The sequence below is a fragment of the Benincasa hispida genome, chromosome 9 (genome assembly GCF_009727055.1).
Source record: "Benincasa hispida cultivar B227 chromosome 9, ASM972705v1, whole genome shotgun sequence".
Taxonomy (NCBI): Eukaryota; Viridiplantae; Streptophyta; class Magnoliopsida; order Cucurbitales; family Cucurbitaceae; genus Benincasa; species Benincasa hispida.
In genome coordinates this window covers 27,951,530-27,977,473 of record NC_052357.1, presented here as the reverse complement: position 1 = coordinate 27,977,473, position 25,944 = coordinate 27,951,530, and the positions used below count along the sequence as shown (strand labels likewise).

The 25,944-nt window shown below is 34.6% G+C and overlaps 1 pseudogene; it reads left to right on the top strand.

The window, feature by feature from the left end:
* Positions 1 to 3,933: 3,933 nt before the first annotated feature.
* On the top strand, positions 3,934 to 4,766 carry LOC120084652 (annotated as a pseudogene).
* Positions 4,767 to 25,944: the final 21,178 nt, after the last annotated feature.

The window sequence follows — 25,944 nt, the reverse complement described above, 5'->3', positions numbered from 1 at the left end:
ACAACTCCCTCCCATTAATTAATTTCAAAATTAACTAAAAATAAATAAATAATATAATATATATTAATATGATAACTACCTTATCATATAATATATATTAAACTATATGTTATATCAAATATAACATATAATCTATAATTTTAATATTTTATCATATACAATATAACCTATAGTTTCTTTTCTCTCACTGATGGTATTTAATATAAATCACATTTATATTAAATTTAAGAATATGAATCTAATTCATATAATTAACATTTGAATCACATTCAAATATTTATTTCCTCTAAAAATAGTTAGTATTATGATGTATAAAATACATTATAGTAATTATATCACATATAATTAATTCTCTCAGTTAATTTGAACAATTCAAATTAATTAAAAAATTGATTCTCATTTATTCCCGTTGAGCTACCGAGTGGACCTCATGGACTTCTAGCTTGAAGCTCCAACGATAGGTGAATAATTAATTAAACTCTTTAATTAAATTATTCATCATTCGTTAATTGTTGGGCAATCCACTAAAGACCGATAACTACACTCTTCGCACTATAGATATATTTCTATGTCCATTGGATATAACCAATCAACAGTACGATAACCCTTCACAAATCGCTCCGTAAGTACAGTTGGACTAAAATTACTGTTTTGTCCCTGCAATTACATCTAACTCCTTAAATACCACGGATCCCTCTAATGAACAATAAATCATAGTCCAACTATGATCATACCTCTCTCAGGCAGGAGAGGGTGTGGCGCCACATTGTTCAATTCTCGAAATCAGCTCTTAAGGAAGCAATTTATCTAGTTTCCCCCACATTGGGTAATGAGTGAATTTCTTTTTGTATAGCTGTGTTCCCAACTCCCCAATAAGACAAATTCCTAAAATGGTAGGCTTGTTGAGTCGACGATATGGCCACTCTCACTCATACAAATCAAAGGACCGCCTTCATAGGCAGAAGTTCATAACTCACTCAGGATTCAAGTCATGTCACTAGAAGAAATTAGGGCTTTAATGTCGGTTGACAACCGACATTAAAGATAGTGTTATTAAAGCCCTTTAATGTCGGTTTTAAACTGACATTAAAGGGCTTTAATAACACAGCCTTCAATGTCAATTGCAACCGACATTAAAGCCTCTATTTTTTTTTTAATTATGAACCGACATTGAAGCCTGAATCTGTTCGTTTTTTTTTTTTTTAATTTTGTTGCTGAATCCATTTTTTTGGTCAAAAAGTATAACATGACACATCATCATTGAACGTTGTGGCTATGACATATTATTCATGTATGGATTGTAAATCTTATTACATTTTAATCCACAAATTCTGCTATAAAATTATAATTAAAAGGCTGTACAATAATTCAGGGCCTGAAAACACAAATTACAAGTAATACAAACATTATGAGATTACTGTCTCTCTCTACTTGGTAAGTATGGATCCCTTCATAATTCTTCTTGAACCAACCCCCTAGCTTCAGCAGTGTCTGGTTATAGGCATCTTTGTTTGACCACTGTTTTCAAAGGATCACAAACAAAAAGGTTTAAGACAAAGGATTGAAAGTGAAAATGTGATAAGAATTCATATTCAACTAATCGTGTTGATTGGGAATATGCATAAATGGTACATTCAAGATAAAATTCTTGTAGTGAATGTGTTGGATCTAAAGTTCCCCGAGAAAAAGCATAAAGAGGTTACGATACAAATATTTACTCCTTGCTGCATCTGCAAAACAAGAAAAACTCAATAGTTGAATAAATGAGAGAATCTTCTTTTTCAAGATCTTGAAGAAGAGAAGCTTGGTTACTAGATATGAGATACGAAGATGATGAAAAATTTTTGGCAGCATAACAATGCTACCACAACAAAATTAAAAATTTACCTTGAACCTGTTCAAAGAAACACACTCCCAAAAATATTTCACAACCACTTGTTCTCAACAAAACTATCAGAATTCCCAAAAAATGAATATTCAAGAACACATACATCAATAAGCAAATTTAGCTCACAATATACTTTAAACCTCAAAAGTTGTCACAAAGACTACCATAGTGCATGAACAACCAACAAACTACCATAGTGCGACCTACAAACTCGAGCACCTTGAATCAAATCTAAACTGCAAATAAATAGTATCCATGAGTCATAAACGGGTGTTACATTCTAATCCAGTTCAAAGAGAAATAAATAGAACCCATGAGTCATAAACGGGTGTTACTTCTAAGGGAAAAAATAAATGCAGCTTCCTTTTGTCTTTTGGAAGGTAGGGATGCAACTTTGTACAGTTTTACTTTAGGTGGCATAAGTTTCGACCTTTTGACAATGACAACTTTTTACATTTTTAGTGGAAAGTAAAACTAGTGGGAAGAAATGCAAACATGGGAAAGTATATAATGACCAGATTCCACCATAAGGTTCACCAGAGGATGAGTCCAGGCCAAAAGGCATAGTCAGTAGAAATCAAAATCAGCGTGATATCTTGAAAGACTATCTCCACTAAACAGCGTAGGAAAAAATCCTACACAAAATTGAAAAACACAAAACTAATTCATTTCCCAGAAAAATCTATCATACGGCAAAAGAGATTTCAAAAAAATGTTTTTTTTTAAAGGAAACAAGTCCTTTCATTGATATAACAAAAAGAATCTAATGATCAAACTTACAAGAAACGATATTAAAGGAAAATACAACAATGGATAAAACAGAGAAGAAACGATTTCAAAAAAATATTTTATTACTTTCGATGTCAATAAGAACTAAGTGAACTGTACCTGCACATTTTGTTCTTTGATTACCAAATGGGTCTACGCCTACATCTGAAGCATCTTTCAAGTATGGGTTCTTCATGCAAGGAGGAGGCATAACTCGACAGCGTAGTTTTGTTTCAAACATTTTGTTCTTTGAAAAACATAGTTTTGTTTCTTTGGCATTGCCATTGTCTCTTTCTCCATATCCACATCATCTTATCCAAACATGTCGTTTCCAAGTTCCACAACTTGTTCACAGCCAGTTAAACTCGGACTCAGAGGATGTACTAAAACACTTTCTACGCCAAAATGAATATTAAATGAAGAAAACTATTACATTACATTGTTCGAACAACTTAAATCACTAATTTCATAAACGAATACAAGGCTATCAACTTTTGAAGCCCCAAAAATATTTCAGATTAATGTCCCCATATTGATCAATGACTCCGACACTAATTCTCATTAGTTGCAAGTGATTAGCCATTTACCATTATTGATTTGGAAAGTTTAGCTTAACATGATTACAATTAATCATATATCATTTGCACGTAATCATCTGATTTCTTATATCAATCCCACTCAATACAGTTAATTAACTGAGATAAAAGTTCAAGATCGTCAACTTACCATGTATTTTTCTCTTAGTTTTAACAGTATTAATCTTCTCTGTAAACAAAATGCTTGAACCGGAGGAACAGTAGAAGCTTTTAGGGCTTCACCTGAAGAGCAAAGACACTGGTAGGCCTCTAAAAGTTTGTCAGAATAAATACTCTCAGTGATACTCCCGGCGTGATGTTGGTTTATTTGTTCTTCAATGGAAAACATGTTTAGAATGGTTTCCTTCTCTAACCAGATTGCCAAGCCAGAACCATATTGTGGTAATAGTAGTAACTGGATTTTTCTCTCCGCAAGAGCAAACTGAAACAAAGATTTCAACCAGTAATGGAAGACATCAGAGCGAACCTTTGAAATTAAATGGCCAAAAATCAAGGTAGCAGCAAACCATGATCCATGAAATGTCACATGTCTCCCAGCCTTATTCCTGTCCTTATAAGCTGAAGAAAAATTAGCATGAGCTTCAGCCATAGTAGGCCGAATATTGGAGTTTAGGACAAGAAGAGGCATAAGAAAAGAAGAAATGGGAAGGAGTTTTGGAGCCATAATATTGAAATAACCCCATGTTTAAAGCCAAGAGATTGAGCAAAAAAATCAAACTAGAAACAAGCTACAAACAAACTCACCATGTTGCTGAAAAGAAGAACCACAACATTGACTTGAGCACAGAATGGGCAATTTGTTGTTGGATAAAGGGATTAAAAAAGAGATGCGTAGCTTCGAACTAATCGAGAGGATGAGATCAGACTTCAGAGAGAGAGAGACAGAGAGGTGCTCCTCACTCATCAATCATACCCATCTTTAAGACCCCCTTCAATGGTTACTTCGTCATGTTTAGCCCCTTCTACGAATCCCCCATCGCCGTTGCCACCGCTCAAAATTTCAGAATCCTTGGCAATGGTCGTATTCACGTCCTCGATCTCAATCCCGCCGGTCCCATATCCGAGCACATCACCTTCGACACCGCCGATGGATTCTCGACATCTCTTGGTTCGAATCTCACGACTCCCTTCTCGTCACCGCCATTTTCGATGGCTCTGTCAAGCTTTACAGCCTCGCTCTTCCCCATACATCTAATCCCATTCGTTCCTTCCACGAACATACTCGCAAGGTTCACTCTGCTGACTACAACCTCATTCATTCGACTTCTTTCTTACTTCCTCCTGGGACAATACCACCAAGCTCTGGACCCTAGACCACCCCACCAGTGTCAGAACATTAAAAAAGCATGGCCTATTGCGTCTATTCCTCCGTCTGGAACCCTCGTCACGGCGATGTCTTAGCTTCCGCCTCTGGCGATTGCACCGTTTGCATTTGGGATGTGCGAGAACCAGGCTCCACCATGGAGAGACCCACGACCAAGAGAGACCCACGACCAGGAGAGACCCAAAAGTGATGGAGACTGACGAACAGACGACGGACAACCACGGACGGACGATAGATACCCTAATTCGCACGACCAAGGAGAGATAGAGTTTGGGTAAAAGAGAAATGAAAGGGTTTGGGTAGGAGAGATAGGCGCAAGAGTTGAAAAATGAAAGGGGTTTTTTAATAAAGTAAGAAAAAAAATAAATTAGACCTTTAATGTCGGTTTAAAACCGACATTAAAGCCCATCTTCAATGTCGGTTTAAAACCAACATCAAAGATCCATTTTTTTTTGTTTAAAATTCTTGTAGTGTGTTACCTATGGTCATCCTGGTGAAATGTAAGTCTCTATTATTAACGGCGTTATATAAAGACTAAATATTTCGCGGTCCGATCTTATACAAACTCCTTTGTATAGATTATCCCTGCTCACATGTCTCCACATGAATGATCAGGATCAAATCATTTGTAGCACTTTACAACAATTGAAAAATTACAAAGCGGGCCATACTCATAGTGTCGCCGGGATAGGGTATCCAGCCTTATCCATCTACTATAGACTATTTACGTTATCACTTAAATATGATCTACCCGTATGTCTCTACATCCATGTTTAAGGTACAAGATAACCTTGGATGTTAGTTTATTGGTTTGTGGTTAATGTAACTAATTTTGAAATAAAACATCACATATTTTATTACATAACTAAATGTTTGTACACTACAATTACACACTATGGGACCCTACGAGATTTAGGGCATCAACCCCAACAATAACTTCCCTCCCCTATTCTCTCTCAGCCCACGTATTATATGGATGGTTGAGAGTTTCTTCTTGTTTCTTCTTTACTTTTGTTTTTCACAAGAGATCTTTATTTTCTTATTTTTTTTTTTTTTTTTTTTGACAGAATAGTTCTATAATTGGCTTTCTCCACCCAATATCTCTTGTCCTCTCACATGATATCCCACTTCTTCCAAAAAGATAGAGCCCACAAAACTCATGAATTCCCATCCCAGAGAATACAGGGGAAACCATATGGTGGAGGCTATTTTGGGATAAATTAGGGTTTCGAGCACGTTGCTATTCGTGACATTTTGGAGAAGAGGATACACGAAGAAGATCGAATCTTCAAGGGTGAGTTCCTAATATTCTTTTCTCAATTTCTATAAGCATGCTGTATTTTTAAATTTAATGCATAATTTCTGTTTCTTTTATAAAATTATGGTTTATGTAAAATTTGCGATTTGAGTCTGATCCCATTTCCGCTCAAGGACCTTCAATGGTTCCTACAATTGATATAAGAGCGGGGTTTTTGGCCCAAAATTTTCCAAATTTTCCAAATTAATTTTACAGTTTAATGATGGGATTTAAGCATTTTGTATTTTCATGTGATGAATGTTTAAGAATGTGTTGGTTTAAAATCATTGGATGTTTTTGGGATTGGTCGCTTTGCTTTATCTCTTTGTTTTTACAATTTAATTTGTAAGGGCCCATGTTTTGGGGCATATAATTTCGATCGAGTCTGTATTTTTGTATTATTGAGTCGTTCATGGCTATTCTGATCGTGATCTAGAGAAATCGAGACAAAATTTAGTGAAGAAACGAAGGAGAACGAGGCTATACACTTGAGATTGTACCATCGCGTTGCAATGTTGTGCCCTAGCATTGCAACGTTGAGAAGAAGAACAACACTTTGTTCTTTCCGTAGCATTGCAACCCTCCAACACGGAAAGAACAAATCGGTTCTTGTCCGATTCGGTTCATGGCTCATTTGGTTTGCTTATGGTTTGGTCAGTTCGAGCGGTTTGGGTCCGATTCAAAGGCTGGATGGTTCGGTTTGAACGGTTTAAGGCTCGGTTCTCTTGTTTTGAACCGGTTGTTTATTTATATACGTAATAGATAGTTTTATTGATTAATTAAATTAATATAAGTGTTATATTAATTTAATTAATTGTTTAAGTGTCCAATCCCGATCCAATAATTATTTTATTAATTATGCATTTGATGTATGATTTTTATTTATATATATATGTCATATTGTATGTCATATAGTATTAAATCCCACCGTAGGTTATGCATTTAATTTCATATATCATTTATATTATAAGTGTTATAATATATATAATTGCATGATTTGATTAATATAGTATGCTCATGCATTATATAGTATAAATGTTATAATATATGCATGCAACATTAATAACATAGACATGCATCAATTATATTATAAGAGTTATAATATAGTGTATGGATGTATGTTATGATGTATGTTATTATTTATTTCATTACTTTAGTATATAAATGTTATGTATGTTAGTAATGAAATGGAATTGCATGAAGCATGTCACCACTTTAGGGTATTTTATAATTGTTATAATATTACCTAAGTATGTTTTCACATGCAATGTATGGTTTTAATTAATTTCATTTTTTATAAAAGTTATAACTAAATGAAATTAGAAATTAAAATCAACAATTCAGAATTACATACAAACCTTAGGTTAAAATCATCTTTTAAAATAGTTTTAAAATATGATTCATATAAACCTAAGATCACTTTTTGAATGAGATAAGAAATTTAAGTTTAATCTTTTAATCGGTTTAATAGGGTTAAATTGATTCTTAATTAAAAGATTAAATTTGTAACAATTGGATCTATAAGGGACCTTAAGGTTTGTTCTGTCTAGGCTGGGGTATTTAAGTTGATGGAAACGTAACACCCCTACCTAGAAACTTACTTGGAAAGGTGAATTAGATAGATTTATTACAAGCATGCAATGTTTGATTAAAATTTATTAAAATGTTTAACAAACATAAATCAAAGTTTTTTAACTATCCAAAGTAAGTGTTACTTTTGGGCAAATTAAACAAACACTTAGTTAAATTCAATAGCCGAATTTTTCTAAGTTAATTAACCCTAGGTAAAACGCTCAATGAGAGGAAAATAAGGTATATGATACTTCATTTTTTCTCTTCACGTTTCTCCCTAAATGTTCGCATCGTGAGATCTATACTCGGCCTCGAGGCACCTTGAGTGTTCCCTATGCATGATGTTTGTATAGATCAATACCAAGGTGAATGAAGAGAGCATTTATAGTAATTGGGAGTGAGACAAGTGTCAATTGATCCCTCGGTCTCTCTCATTAGTTTGAAGTAAATTTTCATTCTCAGCCTCGAGTCACCTTGAGTGTCCCCCTACGGATGGAATTTTTCATGATACTTCAAACTCTAGAAATAGATAAAGGTTACTTTAGTTTTTGCCCCTATCGTTTTTTTTCCTACGGTTGGCTGATTGAAGCAAAACTCTAGAATCTAAAATGAGGGGTTACACTTACAAGAATGTTAAGCGAGTTAACTATTTTTGGACCGAACAATAGTGACTAATAGTTACAGTAACAAGAAGCTGTTTTGTCTATTGGTTGAGATAGATTCATTTCAGTGAAGGGGCGCCTGATCACCCTATGGTGGCTTTTGTCCTGTCTTGTTGAAGTATCATTGCAAAATAGATATTACTTAGGGTGCATTAGATTATTTTGCTAAAATTGATTGATTTTTCTAAATGGGTTAATGCAAGATATACTAATATAAATAATTTGTATGGTTTCAGCAATTTATTATGACTTCCACGTTTTTAAATCTGCTTGCGACCAACAAATTAATGGGCGATAATTATACAACCCGAAAAGACACAATCAACACTATATTGATAATCGATAACCTCCATTTTGTCCTAATAGGGGATTGTCCTCCTATTCCTGTTGCAAATGCCACTTGAAATGTTTGAGAGGCATATGAGCGCTGGACACAGACAAATGAGAAGGCCCGAGCGTATATCTCGGCAAGCCTTTCAGAAGTCTTGGCCAAAAAGCTTGAGCCCATGATCACTGCCTATGAGATCATGGAGTCCCTGCGGGTATTCGGACAACCGTCCGCACAATACAGGCACGACGCTCTTAAACACATCTTCAATGCTCATATGCAAGAAGGGGTATCTGTTAGAGAACATGTTCTTAACATGATGGTCCACTTCAACATGATGGAGATGAATGAGTCTGTCATTGATGAAGCCAGTCAGATTAGCTCCATTTTGGAATCTTGATCTAAAAGTTTGCTACAGTTCTATAGTAATGCTGTTATGAACAAGATTGACTACAACCTGACCACCTTGCTCAATGAGCTTCAGACTTTTCAATTCTTAATGAAAAGCAAGGAACAAAAAGGAGAGGCAAATGTTGCCTCATCCTCAAATAAGTTCTACAAAGGATCATCCTCTAGAACTAAGTCTATGGCTTCTTCTTCCGACACCAAAAATTGGAAGAAGAAGGAAGCTGGAAATGGGAAAGCTAATGCACCAGTTGCTGCCTAGAAGGGCAAGAAGGGCAAGGTTGCAAAGGGAATTTGTTTTTATTGCAACCACGAGGGACATTGGAAGAGGAACTGTCCCAAATACTTTGCAGGAAAGAAGAAGGCCAAGCAAGGTAAATATGATTTACTTGTATTGGAGACTTGTTTAGTGGAGAATGATGATTCTGCCTATATACTTGATTCATGCACCACTAACCATATTTGTTCTTCATTTCAGGGAATCAGTTTCTAGCGGCCACTGGAAGTTGGAGAGATGACGATGCGTGCTAGAACTACGCACGTCGTCTCAGTTGTGGTAGTGGGAGGTCTCCAGCTGACTTGAAAATGTATATATTTTTCCTGGTTTGTAAAGGAAATTAATTTCGGTAAAGTGTTTGTAAGAACAAAATTATTGTATTCAATTCTTTACAAATAAAATATTTATTTCAAAGAATTATTTCCAAGAATGGTATTAATATTTGTTCTGCTAAGCTGGAAAACAATCTTTATGTGCTAAGATCGTTAGGGACTAAAGCCCTACTTAACACTGAAATGTTTAAAACTAAAGTAACTCAAAATAAAAGACGTAAAATTTCTCATAGAGAAAATACCCAATTTTGACATCTAAGATTAGGCACATCAATCTCAAAAAGATTGAGAGATTGGTAAAGAATAAACTTCTAAACGAGTTAGAAAAAAAACTATTTACTTGTGTGTGAGTCATTTCTTGAAGGCAAAATGACTAACAGGTCTTTTACTGGAAAAGGTCATAAGGCCAAATAACCCTTAAAGTTTGTACATTCAGATCTCTGTCATTCGATGAATGTAAAAGCAAGAGGAGAGTTTGAATATTTCATCACCTTTACTGATGATTATTCAAGGTATCGGTATGTTTATTTAATGCAACATAAGTCCGAATCCTTTGAAAGTTAAAAGAGTTGAAGGTCGAAATTGAAAATTCATTGAATAGAACAATTAAGACATTTCGATCTGATCAAGGTTGAGAGTTTTTTAGATCTTATATTCTAGAACTATTTGATAGAGCTTGGAATTGTATCCCAACTCTCAACATCTGGTATACCTCAGCAAAATGGTGTATTAGAAAGGAGAAATAAAACCTTGTTGGACATGGTTTGATTTATAATGAGTTATAGTTCCTTACCTGATTCGCTTTGAGGTTTTTCATTACAGACTATAGCATATATTTTGAACTATGTTCCATCCAAGAGTGTTACGAGAACACTTTTGGAGTTATGGAATGGTCGTAAAGCTAGTTTACGTCATTTCAGAATCTAGGGTTGCTCAACACATGTGCTTGAGGCAAATTTTATGAAACTGGAATCTTGTTCAAAGTTGTGCCTATTTATAGGCTACCCCGAAGAAACGAGAGGTGGCTACTTCTTCGACCCTAAGAAAAATAAAGTGTTTTTGTCGAAAAAAGCTAATTTTCTAAAAGAAGGCCACATAAGGGAACACCAGACCCCAGTAAAATTGAGTTGAATAAAATTTCCAAAGAAACTACTAAAACTTTAACAAGAGTTATTGAAGAGTCTAGTAGGTCAAATCCACCTCAAGTATTGAGGGAACCTCGGCGTAGTGGGAGGGTTGCAAACCCGCCTGTTCGTTATATGGGTTTAACAGAAATTCTAACTATGGTAGCTGACGAAGATGTTAAGGATCCATTATTTGATAAGAAGGCAATGGAAGATGTTGACAAATATGAATGGATCAAAGCTATGGATCTCAAAATGGAGTCTATGTACTTCAATTTAGTTTGAGATCTTGTAGATCAACCTGATGGGGTAAAACCTAGGTTGAAAATGGATCTACAAGAGAAAACCGGGTGCTGATGGGAAAGTGCAAACCTTCAAGGCTAGACTTGTGGCAAAACGTTACAGTCAGGTTGAGGGAGTTGACTATGAGGAGACTTTCTCACATATTTCCATTTAAAGTCCATTTAAATTCTCTTGTTCATTGCCTCATATTATGACTATGAAATCTGATAAATGGAAGTCAAGGCTGCCTTTCTGAATAGCAATCTTGAGAAGATCATTTATATGCAACAACTTGAGTGATTTATAACCTAAGATCAAGAGCAAAAGGTTTGCAGGCTTAATTGGTCCGTCTATGGATTGAAGCAAGCTTCTTGATCTTGGAATATAAGATTTGATATTGCGATCAAATCTTATGGCTTTTATCAGAATGTTGATGAGCCTTGTGTATATAAGAGGATCATTAATAATTCAGTAGTTTTTCTAGTGTTTTATGTAGACGATATCCTATTCATTGGGAATGACATAGGTCTACTGACTAAAGTTAAGAATTGGCTATCATCCCAATTCCAAATGAAATATTTAGGAAAGGCTCAGTTTGTTCTTGGTAGTCAGATCTTTAGAGATCGAAAGAACAAATCATTAGCTCTTTCTTAGGCATTGTACATTGAAAAGATACTTGTCAAATTTTTTATGCAAAACTCCAAGAGAAGTGTACTCCCTTTTAGACATGGAGTTATATTGTCTAAGGAACAGTATCCTAAGAAATGGAGAAAATGAGACGGATCCCTTATGCATCGACTATTGGCAGCCTGATGTCTATGCGATGTTATGTATTAGACCTGACACTATGCAGTGAGGATAGTCAGTAGATATCAGTCTAATCCAGGATTTGATCACTGGACCGCTGTTAAGAACATCTTCAAGTATCTATGGAGAACGAAGAACTACAAGCTCATGTATGGTTCTAAGAATATAATCCTTACAAGATAAACGAACTCTGATTTTCAAATTGATAAGAATTCTAGGAAATCCACATTAGGATCAGTGTTCGCTCTTAACGGAGGTGCAATAGACTAGAGAAGCACCAATCAGGGTTGCATTGCTAACTCCACCATGAAGGCTCAGTATGTAGCGATTTATGAAGCTGCTAAGAAGGTTGTATGGCTCAGAAAGTATCTGACTGATCTGGAAGTGGTTCTAGACATGCCAAAGTATTGGGTTTTATGTCCAAAAACTTGTGGTTTGTAAAACAATAAACTTATTTTGAAATTCAATAAAGTTATTATTAAAGTTTGATTCAATAAAGTTGTTATTGAATTTATGAATTGCTTATGTCGTTTTAGAAATAAATCCAATAAACTAAAAGATCCAAGACTATTATATGAGTACTTGAACTTTATGGGGAAACATAAAAGTGGATCAGGTTCGAGTAAATAGTCAAAATGATCTATAGTATACGAATAAAGTTGGGTGTCGTATTCTGGTAACACTATCGGATGCGGCCTACTCTGTAGATGTTACAAGGAGTTGTAAAGTGCTACAAACGAAGTGATCTTGATTTGTTCATGTGGTGACATGAGGAGTGGGGACATCCTATGCAATGAGTTTGCATAAGATCGGACCAAGAAATAAGTCACTCTTACTTTATAACACTATTTACTATTTAAAACTGACTATTTCATAGCAATGACCTAGGTAACTTAACCTTAATCCTGAACTAACTATGAACTCTTGTTTATTCGAAATTATCCTTAGATTTGCATAGATGAAGGTTGGCTCAACAGCGTCGGCTCAATAAGCCTTCCATTTCAAGGGTAAGACCGAGTAGATAGCTGGGGACATAGGGTGCAAGACGGAATTTACTCCTACCCACTTTTAGAGATAGTAGAGAGGTTGTTCCCTTAAGTGCTAACTTCGGGTCTTGAACAAGGGGTCAACCCTCTCATCTGCCCGAGAAGGATTCTGTTTGCTGATTAGATCACAAACTAATTGTTCATTAGAGGATCAGTGGGACTTAAGGAATAAGAGGTAATCTCAGGGGTAAAACAGCCTTTTGACCCAGCCGTTATTACGAACAACCTATGAAGGGTTAGCTTACCAATCATGGTTATATCGAGTGGAGACAATATATCTACAGTGAGGGGAGTGCAACTACTGGACTTTAGTTGATTGACCCGGTAGTTAACGAATAGAGGTTAATTCGGTGTAAAGAGTTTAGCCGATTAATCTCGGATCGTTGGAGCCTATGATTTATAGGTTAATTAGGTCCCCCTACTAGCCCACAAACGAAATTAGCCTTAGAATAACGTGATAAGTTGATTCGAAACGTTCAAATTCCAATTAAGAAAATTAGTAATTATATGTGATATAATTACACGTTTAATTTTAGAATTAAATGTAATTGGAGAATCGATTAACATATAAATATGATTTAAATATTAATTTCATGAATAGGGATTAATGGTAATGGAATTAATTTAATATTTGATATTAAATTAATAGAATTAATTAAAAATTTTAATTAATTATTAATTATTAATTTTATTAAAAAATTGATTATTGAATTAATTTTTGTAAAATTAATAAAATTTCAATTTTAATTAAAGAATTTTCAAAATCAAAAGGAAAATTGAAAATTGAGAAAAATCCCAATGTGGGATTTTCCCACTTTCAAGCAAAAAGGTTTGCCACCTTCTTACACATAATTCCACCACCAAATTCAAGGAGTAGCTAGAATCACTTCAAGTGATCAGTTTGCATGAGAGTAATGTAATAAAACCACTCTTGATTGAGTGAAAAAGAATATATGCAATTTTTGCTAAATTGCTGAGTTTTTGAAAGTTGAAGAAGTTGTTCTTCAACAAGCTTAAAAACCAAAAAACCTCTCATCCAATTTCCCTAAGTTCAAGCTAGTTTTGAGTCCCACAACTCAATCTAAGGCTCCTAGAGAATAGTAGGGAAACATTAGTGGTGGTCCATAGCCTGAATTAGAGAATATTGCAACTGTATTTCGTTGAAGAAGAGAATCTTCAAAGGTATGTAATGAAACCTATTGACACCCCATGAAAATGCTTAATTTGATGTCAAAATTAAGGAATTAGAATGCTTAATGATCCTATTTTCGTCCGCTGCACGTTTCTAAAAACCAACACAAAGCCCATCACCCTTTATTATGATAATAGTGATGTTGTGGCTAATTTTCGAGAGCCTCAGAACCACAAACGCATGAAGCACATAGAGTGAAAGTATTATCTCATCCGAGAGATTGTGCATCAAGGAAACATGATCGTCACACAGATAGCTTTGGAGCACAATATTGTCGATTCATTTACAGAGACCCTCGCGGCTAAGGTTTTTAAGGGTCAACTACAGAGTATGGTTCTATGGGACATGCCACATATAGTCTAGGGAAAATGGGAGATTTTTTACTAGGCGTGTGTTATGTCATAGTTTACTATTTTGTGTACTTGTTGTTGGGGTTTGGGCCCTAAAGTCTCGTGTCCAGTAGTTTGTAAACAACTTTGTACAAACACTTGTGATGTGTAATTAAATGATATTTACTTCACTACTTGACTTTGCACATTTAGATGTTTTTCATTTTACCACAAACCAATAAATTTAATATCCTTGGTTATCTGTATGTAACTTAAGCATGTATGTGGTGACATACAAGTGGATCTTGAATGATAACCAAAATGGTCTGTAGTATATGGATATAGGAGGGAAACCTTATCCTGGTAACGCTACGGATGCAGCCCACTTTGTGGAATGGTCACAAGTATTGTGACTTGTCACGAATGATTTGATCCTAATCATTTGTGTAAGGGACATGCAAGCAGGGGCATCCTATACAAAGAGTTTATATAAGACTTGACCACGATGTGTTAACGTCTCCTTATATAACACCGTTCATAACTAAGACTTCACTTCACTAGGATGACCATAGGTAACATGACCTCAATCCTGAGTGAGTTGGGAACTCCTGGCATTGAGGGCGGTCCTTTGATTTGCATGGGTGCGAGTGGCCAGAATGCCGACTCAAACCTACCATTTTGGGGATTCGTCTAATTTGAGAGCTGGAAACTCAGCTTCACAAGATGGAATTCAATCCTTTCCCGAGGCAAGGGTAAGTAGATAGATAGCTCCCTTAAGGGCTGATTCCAGGGCTTGAACGATGTGGTGCCACGCACCTTCTCATGGCTCGAGAGGTGTTCACACATAGTAGGACTATGTTGTATTGTTCATTAGAGGGATCAGTGGTACGTAAGGAGGAAGATGTAATTACAGAGGTAAAATGGTAAATTGGCCTGTTGTAATTATGAGCATCTGTGAAGGGTCATCGTACTGATGATTGGTTATATGCAATGGACATAAAAATATATCTATGGCAAGAAGAGTTCAACTGTCGGTCTTTAGTGAAATGCCTGGCAATTAACGGATGGTGGATATCGTGACTAAAGAGTTTAGTCAGATATTCATGTACTATTGGAGCTTCGAGCCATAGGTCCATAAGGTCCCCTTGGTAGCTTGGATACAAGTTGAGAGTCAAGTTTTGGGTCAATTTGAAATATTCAAATTGACAATAGGGAGTTCGATTATATATGATATAATTGAACGAGTTAATTAAATATGATATAATTAACTTTATGTATGAGATACATTCATTTGGAGGAAATTTAATATAAATATGATTAATATCTAGTAGAGAAAAATATTATAATTAATATATGATATTAATTATATGTTATGAATATGATAAGATCACATTTATTGGACGGTTATAAAGGAAATGGGAAGACGTCTCTTCTGTTCTAAATAACGGATGAGTGCACTATAAATAGCTGATGGTGTGCAAGAGACAAGAGTGCGCGAACATTGTGAAAAGATAGTGTCATCATTTAGAACATCAGTGCCTATACGATAATGACTGCACGATCGCTTTCATATACAATATTGCTAAGCGATCGCATACCGATTACACTATTGCATGCTATTATCTAAACGATCGTTTACCTTTTTCCTAAGCAATCGTTTAACTCTCAGTATTTACTAAACGATCGTATAGACGATCGCTTAGTTTTTCCTACACGATCGTTTGGACGATCGCTCACCATTTTCCTACACGATCGTTTATATGATCGTTTACTTTTCCTATACGATCATATACTTCACTTAAATGATCAAGCATCTTGTCTATGCAATAGACGACCACATCTCTCACTTGCTTGATCATTGTGTACGGTCTCTTTTCCTCCTTCCCTCTACCAAATCTGAACAGAGCCCACACTTTGGATTCTCACTCCAAGAATACTGAGGGCTCTAAGTGGTGTTGTCTTCTCCATTTCCTTATGTCCGAGTGGTGATTGTTCAAGGTAGACGGTTGGGCTTCAGACTCGTTGTGAAGAAGAAATCTTTAACTGGTATGATTTCTTGATCTCTTTAGCAATATGAAAGTATGTTTGAATGTATATGCGGTAATTATGTAACAATGAATTGGAAAGATCTGCTTTCGCTCGTAGGTACTCTTGAATAAGAGTTCCTTCACTTGTATGTTAGTTTGACATTTACATTGTACACTCCACTAGCTTTAGGTCAAGTGGGAGATTGTTGAGGTTGATGCCCTAAATCTCGTAGGGTGTTGTAGTTTGTAATTGCATTGTACAAACATTTTATTTATTTAATAAAATATGATATGTTTTATTTGAAATTTAGTAGCATTAAACCCACAAACCAATAAACTAACATCCAAGGTTATCTTTTGTAGCTTAAACATGTATATAAAGGCATACTAGTCTCATTATATAATGTTGTTCATAACAGAGACTTACATTTCACTAGGATGACCATAGGTGACATGACTTGAATCCTGATTGAGTTGTGAACTCCTGCCCATGAAGGAGGTCCTTTGGGTTGTATGGGTGAGAGTGACCAGATCGCCGACTCAATAAATCTACCATTTTAGGGATTCATCTTATTGGGAAGTTGGGAACACAACTACACAAGACAAAATTCCTTTCTTCCCCGAGGTAAGGGTTAGTAGATAAATTGCTCTCTTAAGGACTGATTCTGGGACTTGAACAATGTGGCGCCACGACCTCTCCTTGCTCAAGAAGGGTTTAGTTATAGTTAGACTATGATTTATTGTTCATTAGAGGGATCAATGGTACTTAAGGAGTTAAATATAACTATAGAGACAAAATGGTAATTTTGGATTATTGTACTTACGGGCAATTTGTGAAGGGTCATCACCCGGTTGACTAGTCTTATCCAATGGACACAAAAATATATCTATAATGTGAAGAGTGTAACAATCGGTCTTTAGTGGAGTTCCCGATAGGTTAATACACATTATCTTGCCTATTCTTTCCTGCCTTAAGGTGAGATAAGTAAGAGACTCTCTTGTAATTAAATAAGTTTAATTAGTTATTCAAGTACCATCAGAGCTTCAATCTACAAATCCATAAGGTCCTCTCTATAGCTCACAAGGATTTTATGAGAATCAACTTTTTTATTAATTTTAATTGTTTAAATTAATTGAGAGAATTAATTATATGTGATATAATTATTTTAAGTTAATTATATATGATATAATTAGTATAATGTATTTGATACATTATAATATAAAGTTTATTTGAGAGGAAATATATGAATTAGATTCATATAATTAATTTTAATATAAATGGGATTTATATTAAATGTCATTGTTGAGAGAATTTTATATGATATAATATATAGTTATACATANATATATTAAAATTAAATTTATTTTTAATTTTAATTTTGAAATTGAGGGAAAAAAATAACTTTCCTCCCCTATTCTCTCTCAACTCAAGTATTCTGTGGGCGGTTGGGAGATCCTTCTTACTTCTTCTTTACTTTTGTTTTTCACAAGAGATCTTTATTTTCTTATTTTTTTTATTTTTTATTTTTTTTACAGAATGGTTCTGTAATTGGCTTTCTCCTCCAAATATCTTTTGTCATCTTTCTTAATTTCCCTCTTCTTCCAAAAAGATAATGCCCACAAAACTCTTGGATTCTCATCCCAGAGAATACAGGGGAAACCAATTGGTGGTAGCTATTTTAGGATAAATTAGGTTTCGAGTACGTTGTTGTTCGTGACATTTTGGAGAAGATGATACATGAAGAAGACAGACCTTCAAGGGTGAGTTCATAATATTCTTTTCTCAATTTCTTTAAGCATGCTTTTTTTAAATTTGATGCATAATTTCTATTTCTTCTGTAAAATTATGGTTTCGGTAAAATTTGGGATTTGGCTCCGATCTCGTTTCTTCTCAATGACCTTCAGTGTTTCCTACACCATTTTCATTTTTAGAAGCCACTAAAAGTGATAATTCTGCCAAATGATTAGATGCCATGAAAGAAGAGTTAAAATCAATGGATTACAATTAGGTTTAGGACCTTGTGGAATTGCCTAAAGGAAGTAAAAGAGTTGGGTGTAAATGGGTCTTCAAGACCAATATACAAACTCAAACAAGCTTTCCAATAATAGTATCTTATGTTTAATGATAATATCACATTTTATAGATTTAAAGAAAACGTCATTGATCGATGTATGTATCTAAATATTAGTGGGAGTAAGTTTATAATTCTAGTTTTGTATGTTTATGACATCTTGCTAGCTACTATTGATTTTTGTTTATTATAACCAACCAAAGAATTTCTTTCTAAGAACTTTGAAATGAAAGATATGAGAGGCATCATATATGATTGGAATTGAAATATTTTGTGATTGAGCACATGGGTGGTTAGGGTTGTCTAAAAAAACATATATTAATAAAGTTTTAATGAGATTTAAAATGGATAAATGCTCTTCAAGAATAGTTCTAATTCAGAAGGAAGATAAGTTAAGCCTCTCATGTAATATCCGAAGGATGAATTGGAAGAAATCAAATGGAAATCATTCCTTATGCTTTTATTATCGAGAGCTTAATATATATGCACAGACTAGCCATCATGTTTGTTGTCGGTATGTTGGACAAGTATCAAAGTAATCCAAAAATGAATCTTTGGAAAGATGCAAAGAAAATGTTAAGGTATTTGCAAGGAACAAAGGATTATATGCTTACTTACAAAAAATTTGATCATCTTAAGGTGATTAGATATTCATATTCAAATTTCGTAGGTATGTGGATACATGAAAATCTACATTTGACTATTTGTTCCTATTATGTGGAAGAGCAATTTCATGGAAAAAGTGCGAGCAGTTTATCATCAATGCATCTACTATGAAAGTTGAATTTTTAGCATGCTTTGAGGCTACAGTAATGCTTTATAATTACAAACTTTATTTCAAGACCTGGAATTGTAAACAGTATTGCCAAGCCACTGAAAATTTATTGTGATAACTTTGCAACAACCTTCTTTTTAAAAAAATGACAAGTATTCAAAAGGTGCTAAATAAATGGAACTAAAATACTTTGTCATTAAAGAAGAAGTTCATAAATAAAAAAGTGTCAATTGAATACATTAGTACTCACCTTATTATTGTAGATTCACTAACTAAAGGATGGCCATCAATAATATTAATGAACATGTCAAACGTATGGCCATTAGTAGATACTATTATTGATATTATGATTATGTTATTTGACACTGAGCACATTTACTTATTATTTCTGATTTTCTCTTATGATCTTGTTTCTTATGATTTGTATATACATAAATGAATTACATAAATTAAACAGGACATTGTCTTTGATAAAGACACTTATTGTTGGTGAAGGGAATTGAATTCCCGAGGAAGCGTGAGATCACCTTACATTTTGTTTTTCCATTAAATAGAAACAAAAACACAGCAATTCACACAAAAAGAGTAAAGAATAAACATTATATCCATGCTATTGAAGAAGAAGAAAAGGAATAGAGAGACCTCACCTTTGTTGAATCTCATTCTTCTCGTAAATTCCTCTTTTTTGTCTCACGAACATCTCCTCAACAATCAAGGACACCACCATAAGAATAACCTTGTTATTCTTTAGGACTCTAAGGGTTAGAAGTGTGGTCTCTAACACTTGGAAGAGGAAGGGGTAGAGAGAATTTGTTGAGAGATTACAGAGGAATTTTGTTTGAGACTAGGGTTTTTCTTTTGCACAATAAAAATCATTGGCCTAAATGGGCTATAACGATATATTTATATGGAGAAGTCCAAGTATTTTTTTTCCACCCTTAATGCTAATTAATTAAATAACCATATGTTAAATGCTATTTAATATATACTTAATTAATTAACATATAAACACCACATATTTATATATATCCACCTCTCTAATATTGTAATTAATTAATTCTTCATGAATCTAATTCACACGAATTTAATATTTAAATCTCATTCAAATATTTCTCTCTTACAATTTGGATTATAGATCACATCTATAATTAACCATTATATATTAATTTGATTAATATAAAATTTTCTCAATTGATTTGAATAATTCAAATCATTCCTTATTACCATCATTTAGCGAGCTAACAAGGGGACCTTATGGAGCTACAGATTAGAAGCTCCAACGATATGAGATTAATTAATTAAACTCTTTAATTAAATTAATCAATATTCATTAACTATCAGTCACTCCACTAAAGACCGATAGCTGCACTTTTTGGACTACATATATATTTCTGTGCCACGGATATAACCAATCAACAGTGAGTCAACTCATCACAAATTATTCATACTACAGCTGGGTCAAATTACCATTTTGTCTGGTCTAAAGGTGTTATATAGAGAGACTATTCATTTCGTGGTCTGGTCTTATATAAACTCTTCGTATATAATAACCCCACTCATATGTATCCACGTGAATGATTAGGATTAGATCATTTGTAGCAGTTTACAACAATTGTAACAACTATAAAGCAGACCGTTCTTATAGTGTCACCAGGATAAGGTACCCAGCCTTATCCATCTATTACAAACCATTTAGGTCATTACTTAAACATGATCCACCTATATGTTAACCACATATATATTTTAAGTTACATGAAATAAGCTTGGATCTTAGTTTATTGAATTGAATTAATGCAGTCTAAATGTTAATAAAATACCTCTTATTTTATTAAATATATGATTTGTATTTACAAACTACAAGATACATGAGATTTAGGACACCAAATCCAACAATCTTCCACTTGTTCTAAAGCGAGTGGGATGTATAGTATCAAATACGATACAATAAACTATGGCATAGAATATACCCAACAACATCTCCGACTTACCCTAGATTATATGACTCATATCTCGTAGACCCATTCTTTCCAGATGGCCCTAAAAAGTTTTAACCATGAAAGCCTTTGTAAATAGATCAACAACGTTGTGCTTCAAGGCAATCTGTGTGACGATCACATCTCCCATTTGCACAATCTCCCTAATAAGGTGATATTTATGCTCAATATATTTTACTCGTTGTGACTTTGAGGCTCCTTAAAATTTTCCACTGCACCACTATTATCACAATAAAAGGTAATGGGCAAGTTCATATTTGGAATGACATCTAAATCCGTTAGAAAATTATTGAGTCATATAGCTTCTTTAGCAACTTCACAAGCAGCTACATATTCTGCCTCCATCGTGGAATCTACAATACATCCTTACTTAATGTTGTGTCATACTATAGCTCCTCCATTCAAAGTGAACACTGATCCTGATGTTAATTTCTTAGAATCCTTATCACTCTGAAAATCAGAGTCAGTGTATCCTCTAAGGATCAAATCCTTAACACCATACACAAGCATATAGTTTCTCGTTCTCCTAAGATACTTTAGAATAACTATAATCGTTATCCAGTGATCAAATCCCGGATTAGATTGATATCTCCTGACCATTTCAACTGCATGGCGGATGTCGAGCCTAGTAAACAACATGGTATACATAAAGTTACCTACCGCAGATGCATAAAGAATCTGTCTCATTTCCTCAACTTCTTGAGGTGTCTTAAGACATTATTCCTTAGAAAACATAATACCATGCCTAAAAGGTAGTAAACCTTTCTTGGAATTCTACATCATATATTTAACAAGCATTTTATCAATATACAATGCTTGAGACAAGATTAGACATTTGTTTTTATAATCCCTAATGATTTAAAGCCCTAGAAAAAGTTGTGTCTCACCCACCTCTTTCATTTGAAATTGAGTAGTCAACCATTCCTTAATTTTGGTGAGGAAACCGACATCATTTTCAGTGAGTAGGATACCATCCACATATAACACCAACAATACTACTCAACCGTTAATGATCTTCTTATAAACACAAGGTTCATCAACATTTTGATTGATACCATAGATTTGACTGCAGCGTCAAATACTATATTCCAAGATTGAGATGCTTGTTTCAATCCATATATGGACAAATTTAGCTTACAAACTTTATGCTCTTGGCCTTGTTCAATGAATCCTTATGGCTGAGACATGTAGATTATCTCCTCAAGATTACCATTCCAAAAGGAAGTCTTGACATCCATTTTTCATATTTCATAGTCATAATATATGGCGATGGACAAAAGAATCCAGATAGATTTTATCATAGCAACGGACGAAAAGGTTTCCTTATAGTCCACCCCCTCAACCTGGATATAATCCTTTGCTAATAATCTAGCCTTAAAGGTTTGCACCTTTCCATCTACACCTCTTTTCCTCTTGTAGGTCCACTTACAACCTATAGGTTTTACTCCATCAAGTGATCTACAAGCTCCTAGATAGAACTGGAGTATATAGACTCCATTTTTTGATTCGTAGTTTTAATCCATTCATCCTTATCCACATCAACCATTGCCTGCTTGTAGGTCAATGGATCCTCAACCTTATCATCTTATATGATACTTTGAGTTTCAGTTAAACCCAAATAGTGAATGAGTTAGGTTCCAACCCTTCTACTACGTTGAGGCTCCCTCAACTCTTGAGTAGGATGTGTTTGACTCGATGAAACAATATCAACAACTCTTGTTGAGGTATTGCCTCTTCAAAAATTCTTGTTGAAGTTTCAGTATTTTTTTTAGTGAGTTCACTTAATACCATTTTACTTTTTGATTTATGCTCTCTAATTTGATCTTCCTCCAAAAAAGTAGCATTTTTCGATACAAACACTATATTCTCTTTTGGATCGTAAAAGAGGCCACCTCTCATTTCTTTGGAGTAGCCTATAAAGAGGCACAATTTTTAATGTGGTTCCAAATTCTTCGGATTTTCCACAAGCATATGTACTGGATATTCCCAAATCCTGAGATGTTGTTAACTAGTTTTACGACCTCTCCATAATTCAAAAAGCATTTCAGAAACACTCTTTGATGGCACTTGGTTCAAAAGGTATGTTGCAGTCTCCACTGCATAACCCCAAAACGAGATTGGTAGAGAAGCATAACTCATAATGAACCAAATTATGTCTAATAAGGTTCTATTTCTCCTTTCTGATACACTATTTTGTTGAAGGCTACTAGGCACTGAGAATTGAGATCAATCTAATCGATCTGATCAAAGGGTTTTTATCCATGTACTTTCAACATCGATCTGATTCTGGAATCCTATATCCATGTACTTTCAACATCGATCTGATCGAAGTGTTTTTATCCTTTTACCTAATAAATTTTCAACTTCAACCTTATACTCCTCGAACATTTCAAGTGTATAACATACACATATCTAGAATAATTGTCAGTAAAATTGACGAAGTATTCAAAACCTCCCATTGCTTTAACATTCATTGGTCCACAAAGGTTGAATGTATAAGCTCCAAGGGTTCTTTGGCTCTATAACCTTTTCTAGTAAAAGGTCATTTTATCATTTTCCCTTCTAGAAAAGATTCACATACTGGTAAAGAACTTTCTTCTTACTCGTTTGAAATTCCTTTCTTAATCAAACTCTCACTTCTATTGAGATTAATATGACCAATTCTTATGTGCCAAAGATGAGTGTTTTCTTTTGGAGAAACTTTCCTTCTTTTAGTTTGGGTAGTTGCAATGTTAAACATTTCAACATTATGGAGCATTTTAGATACCTACGGCCTTAATACAGATAAGTTATTTTCATTTGTTGCAAAACATATATGAACACCATTTTTCAAGACAAATGTTTTATCACGAATAAACGATATATTATAACAGTATTCCAACAAACAAGAAATTGAAATTAAGTTTCTTTTGAAATTAGGAAAAAAGTAAACATTGTCTAACAATATGAACTTAGAATTAAAAAAAATAACTTAATGCTCTCTACTACAACTGTCGAGACATTCTCGCCCGTTCCTACTTGAAGAGTCATTTCCCCAGCCTTAAGCTGCTTCCAGGAACTATTTTCCTACAAAGAGGTACAAACATTATTACTGGCTCCGGAATCAAGTGTCCAGGCATTATTATCATGCTCCACTAAACATGTTTCTAGAACAAGTAAATCATATTTACCTTCCTTTTCCTTCTTCTTTTCGGCCAAGTAAGTTGTGTAGTTTCATTCCAGTGCCTACTTTATTGCAATGGAAATAGGTTCCCTTTATAGCATTGACCTTCTTACCTTTCTGGGTAGCAACAAGTGGATTAACTTTATTCTTTCCCTTACCACGTTTCTGTTTCTTCTCCACTTCTTGGGGTTGGAGGGAGAAGGTGCAGACTTGGTCCCAGAGGTAGAACCTTAGTCCTAAAGGTAGAACCCCTATGGAAGTTTTTTGAGGAACTGGCAAAGTCTGTAACTCATTTAGAAGGGCAGTAAGATTGTATTCAATCTCATTCATAACCGCGTTGCTGCGGAACTGAAGGTAATTCTTTGAAAGAGTTTCAAAATAAAGCTAATTTGGCTGGCCTCATCTATGACAGCCCCATTCATCTTATTCACATTGAAGTGGACCATCATGTTAAGGACATGCTCCCTAACGAATGATCCCTCATTCAGGTATGCGTTAAAGATATTCTTTAGAGCATCATGCCTGAGATGTGTGGCTGGTTGGCCAAACATCCCACGCAGTGACTCTATGATCTCTCGGGCAGAGACCATAGGCTCGTGCTTTTTGCCCAGAACTTCATATAAGCTTGCCAAGATCTCTGAGGACATTCCTCCACTACGACAAATTTTAGGTCGTCGCTGACCAAAATGGTATTAATCGTATTTTTCCATGTCGCATAGTTATTGCCATTTAGTTTATCAGCGGTAAGCAAAGAGATAATTATGTTAGTCATTTTGCTGCTAGAAAACAAATAACTTATTTTAGACACTTATGCAAAAATTCATTTTAATCGAGTTAGTTTAGCAAAAAAAAGTAATGAACCCAACATCATTTTATTTTGTAATGATACTTTAGTGATTTAGAATAAAAGTCATCTCGTAGCGAGCAGTTACTCCTTCATCTATCTGAGACATTCTCAATCAAATATTACACCAGAATAACTTTTATGCCTATAATATTTTATTATCATTGATTTGATCCAGAAACCATTAACTGCCTTAATGTTTTCTTATAAGTGCGACCCTTCATTTTCAACCCTATAACCCTGCCCCAATCAATCTGCCTTAGGGAAGAACATAACTGGTGTAATTAATTATAACAATCTTATTCATTTCTGGAGTTTGTTATGTCCCTTTACCATGCAAACACCTTCTTTAAGGGGACGTTCCCAAGGCACCATGAGGCTGAGCATAGAAATGACATTCCAAATGACATTCCATGAGGCCGAGCATGTCATTCTCCTACTTACTATAAACATTTCTCCATTCACCTTGATATTGCCCCATTCAAATACATTCCTAAGGGAGGGTACACCCAAGGCACCACAAGGCCAAACATGAATCTCACCTTCTGATCTTAGAGAACATGGATGGAAAAATGACATATCACATACATCTTTTTTCTCCCAGTAAGTGTTTTGCAAAAATGAGTTCATTAACTTAGAAAAATTTGGCTAATTAATTTTTGAAGGAACTCTAAATAAAGACAACTAATGAACGGAAGCAAGATCTTTCCAAGTTTATTGTGAAAGAATAAAACATTTACAAACAAACAACCACAGTTATGCATCTCAGAGAAAATTATAGCATGCTTTCTTAACTTAAATACAAAAGACATCGAGAGACATACCTTTGAAGCACTCTTC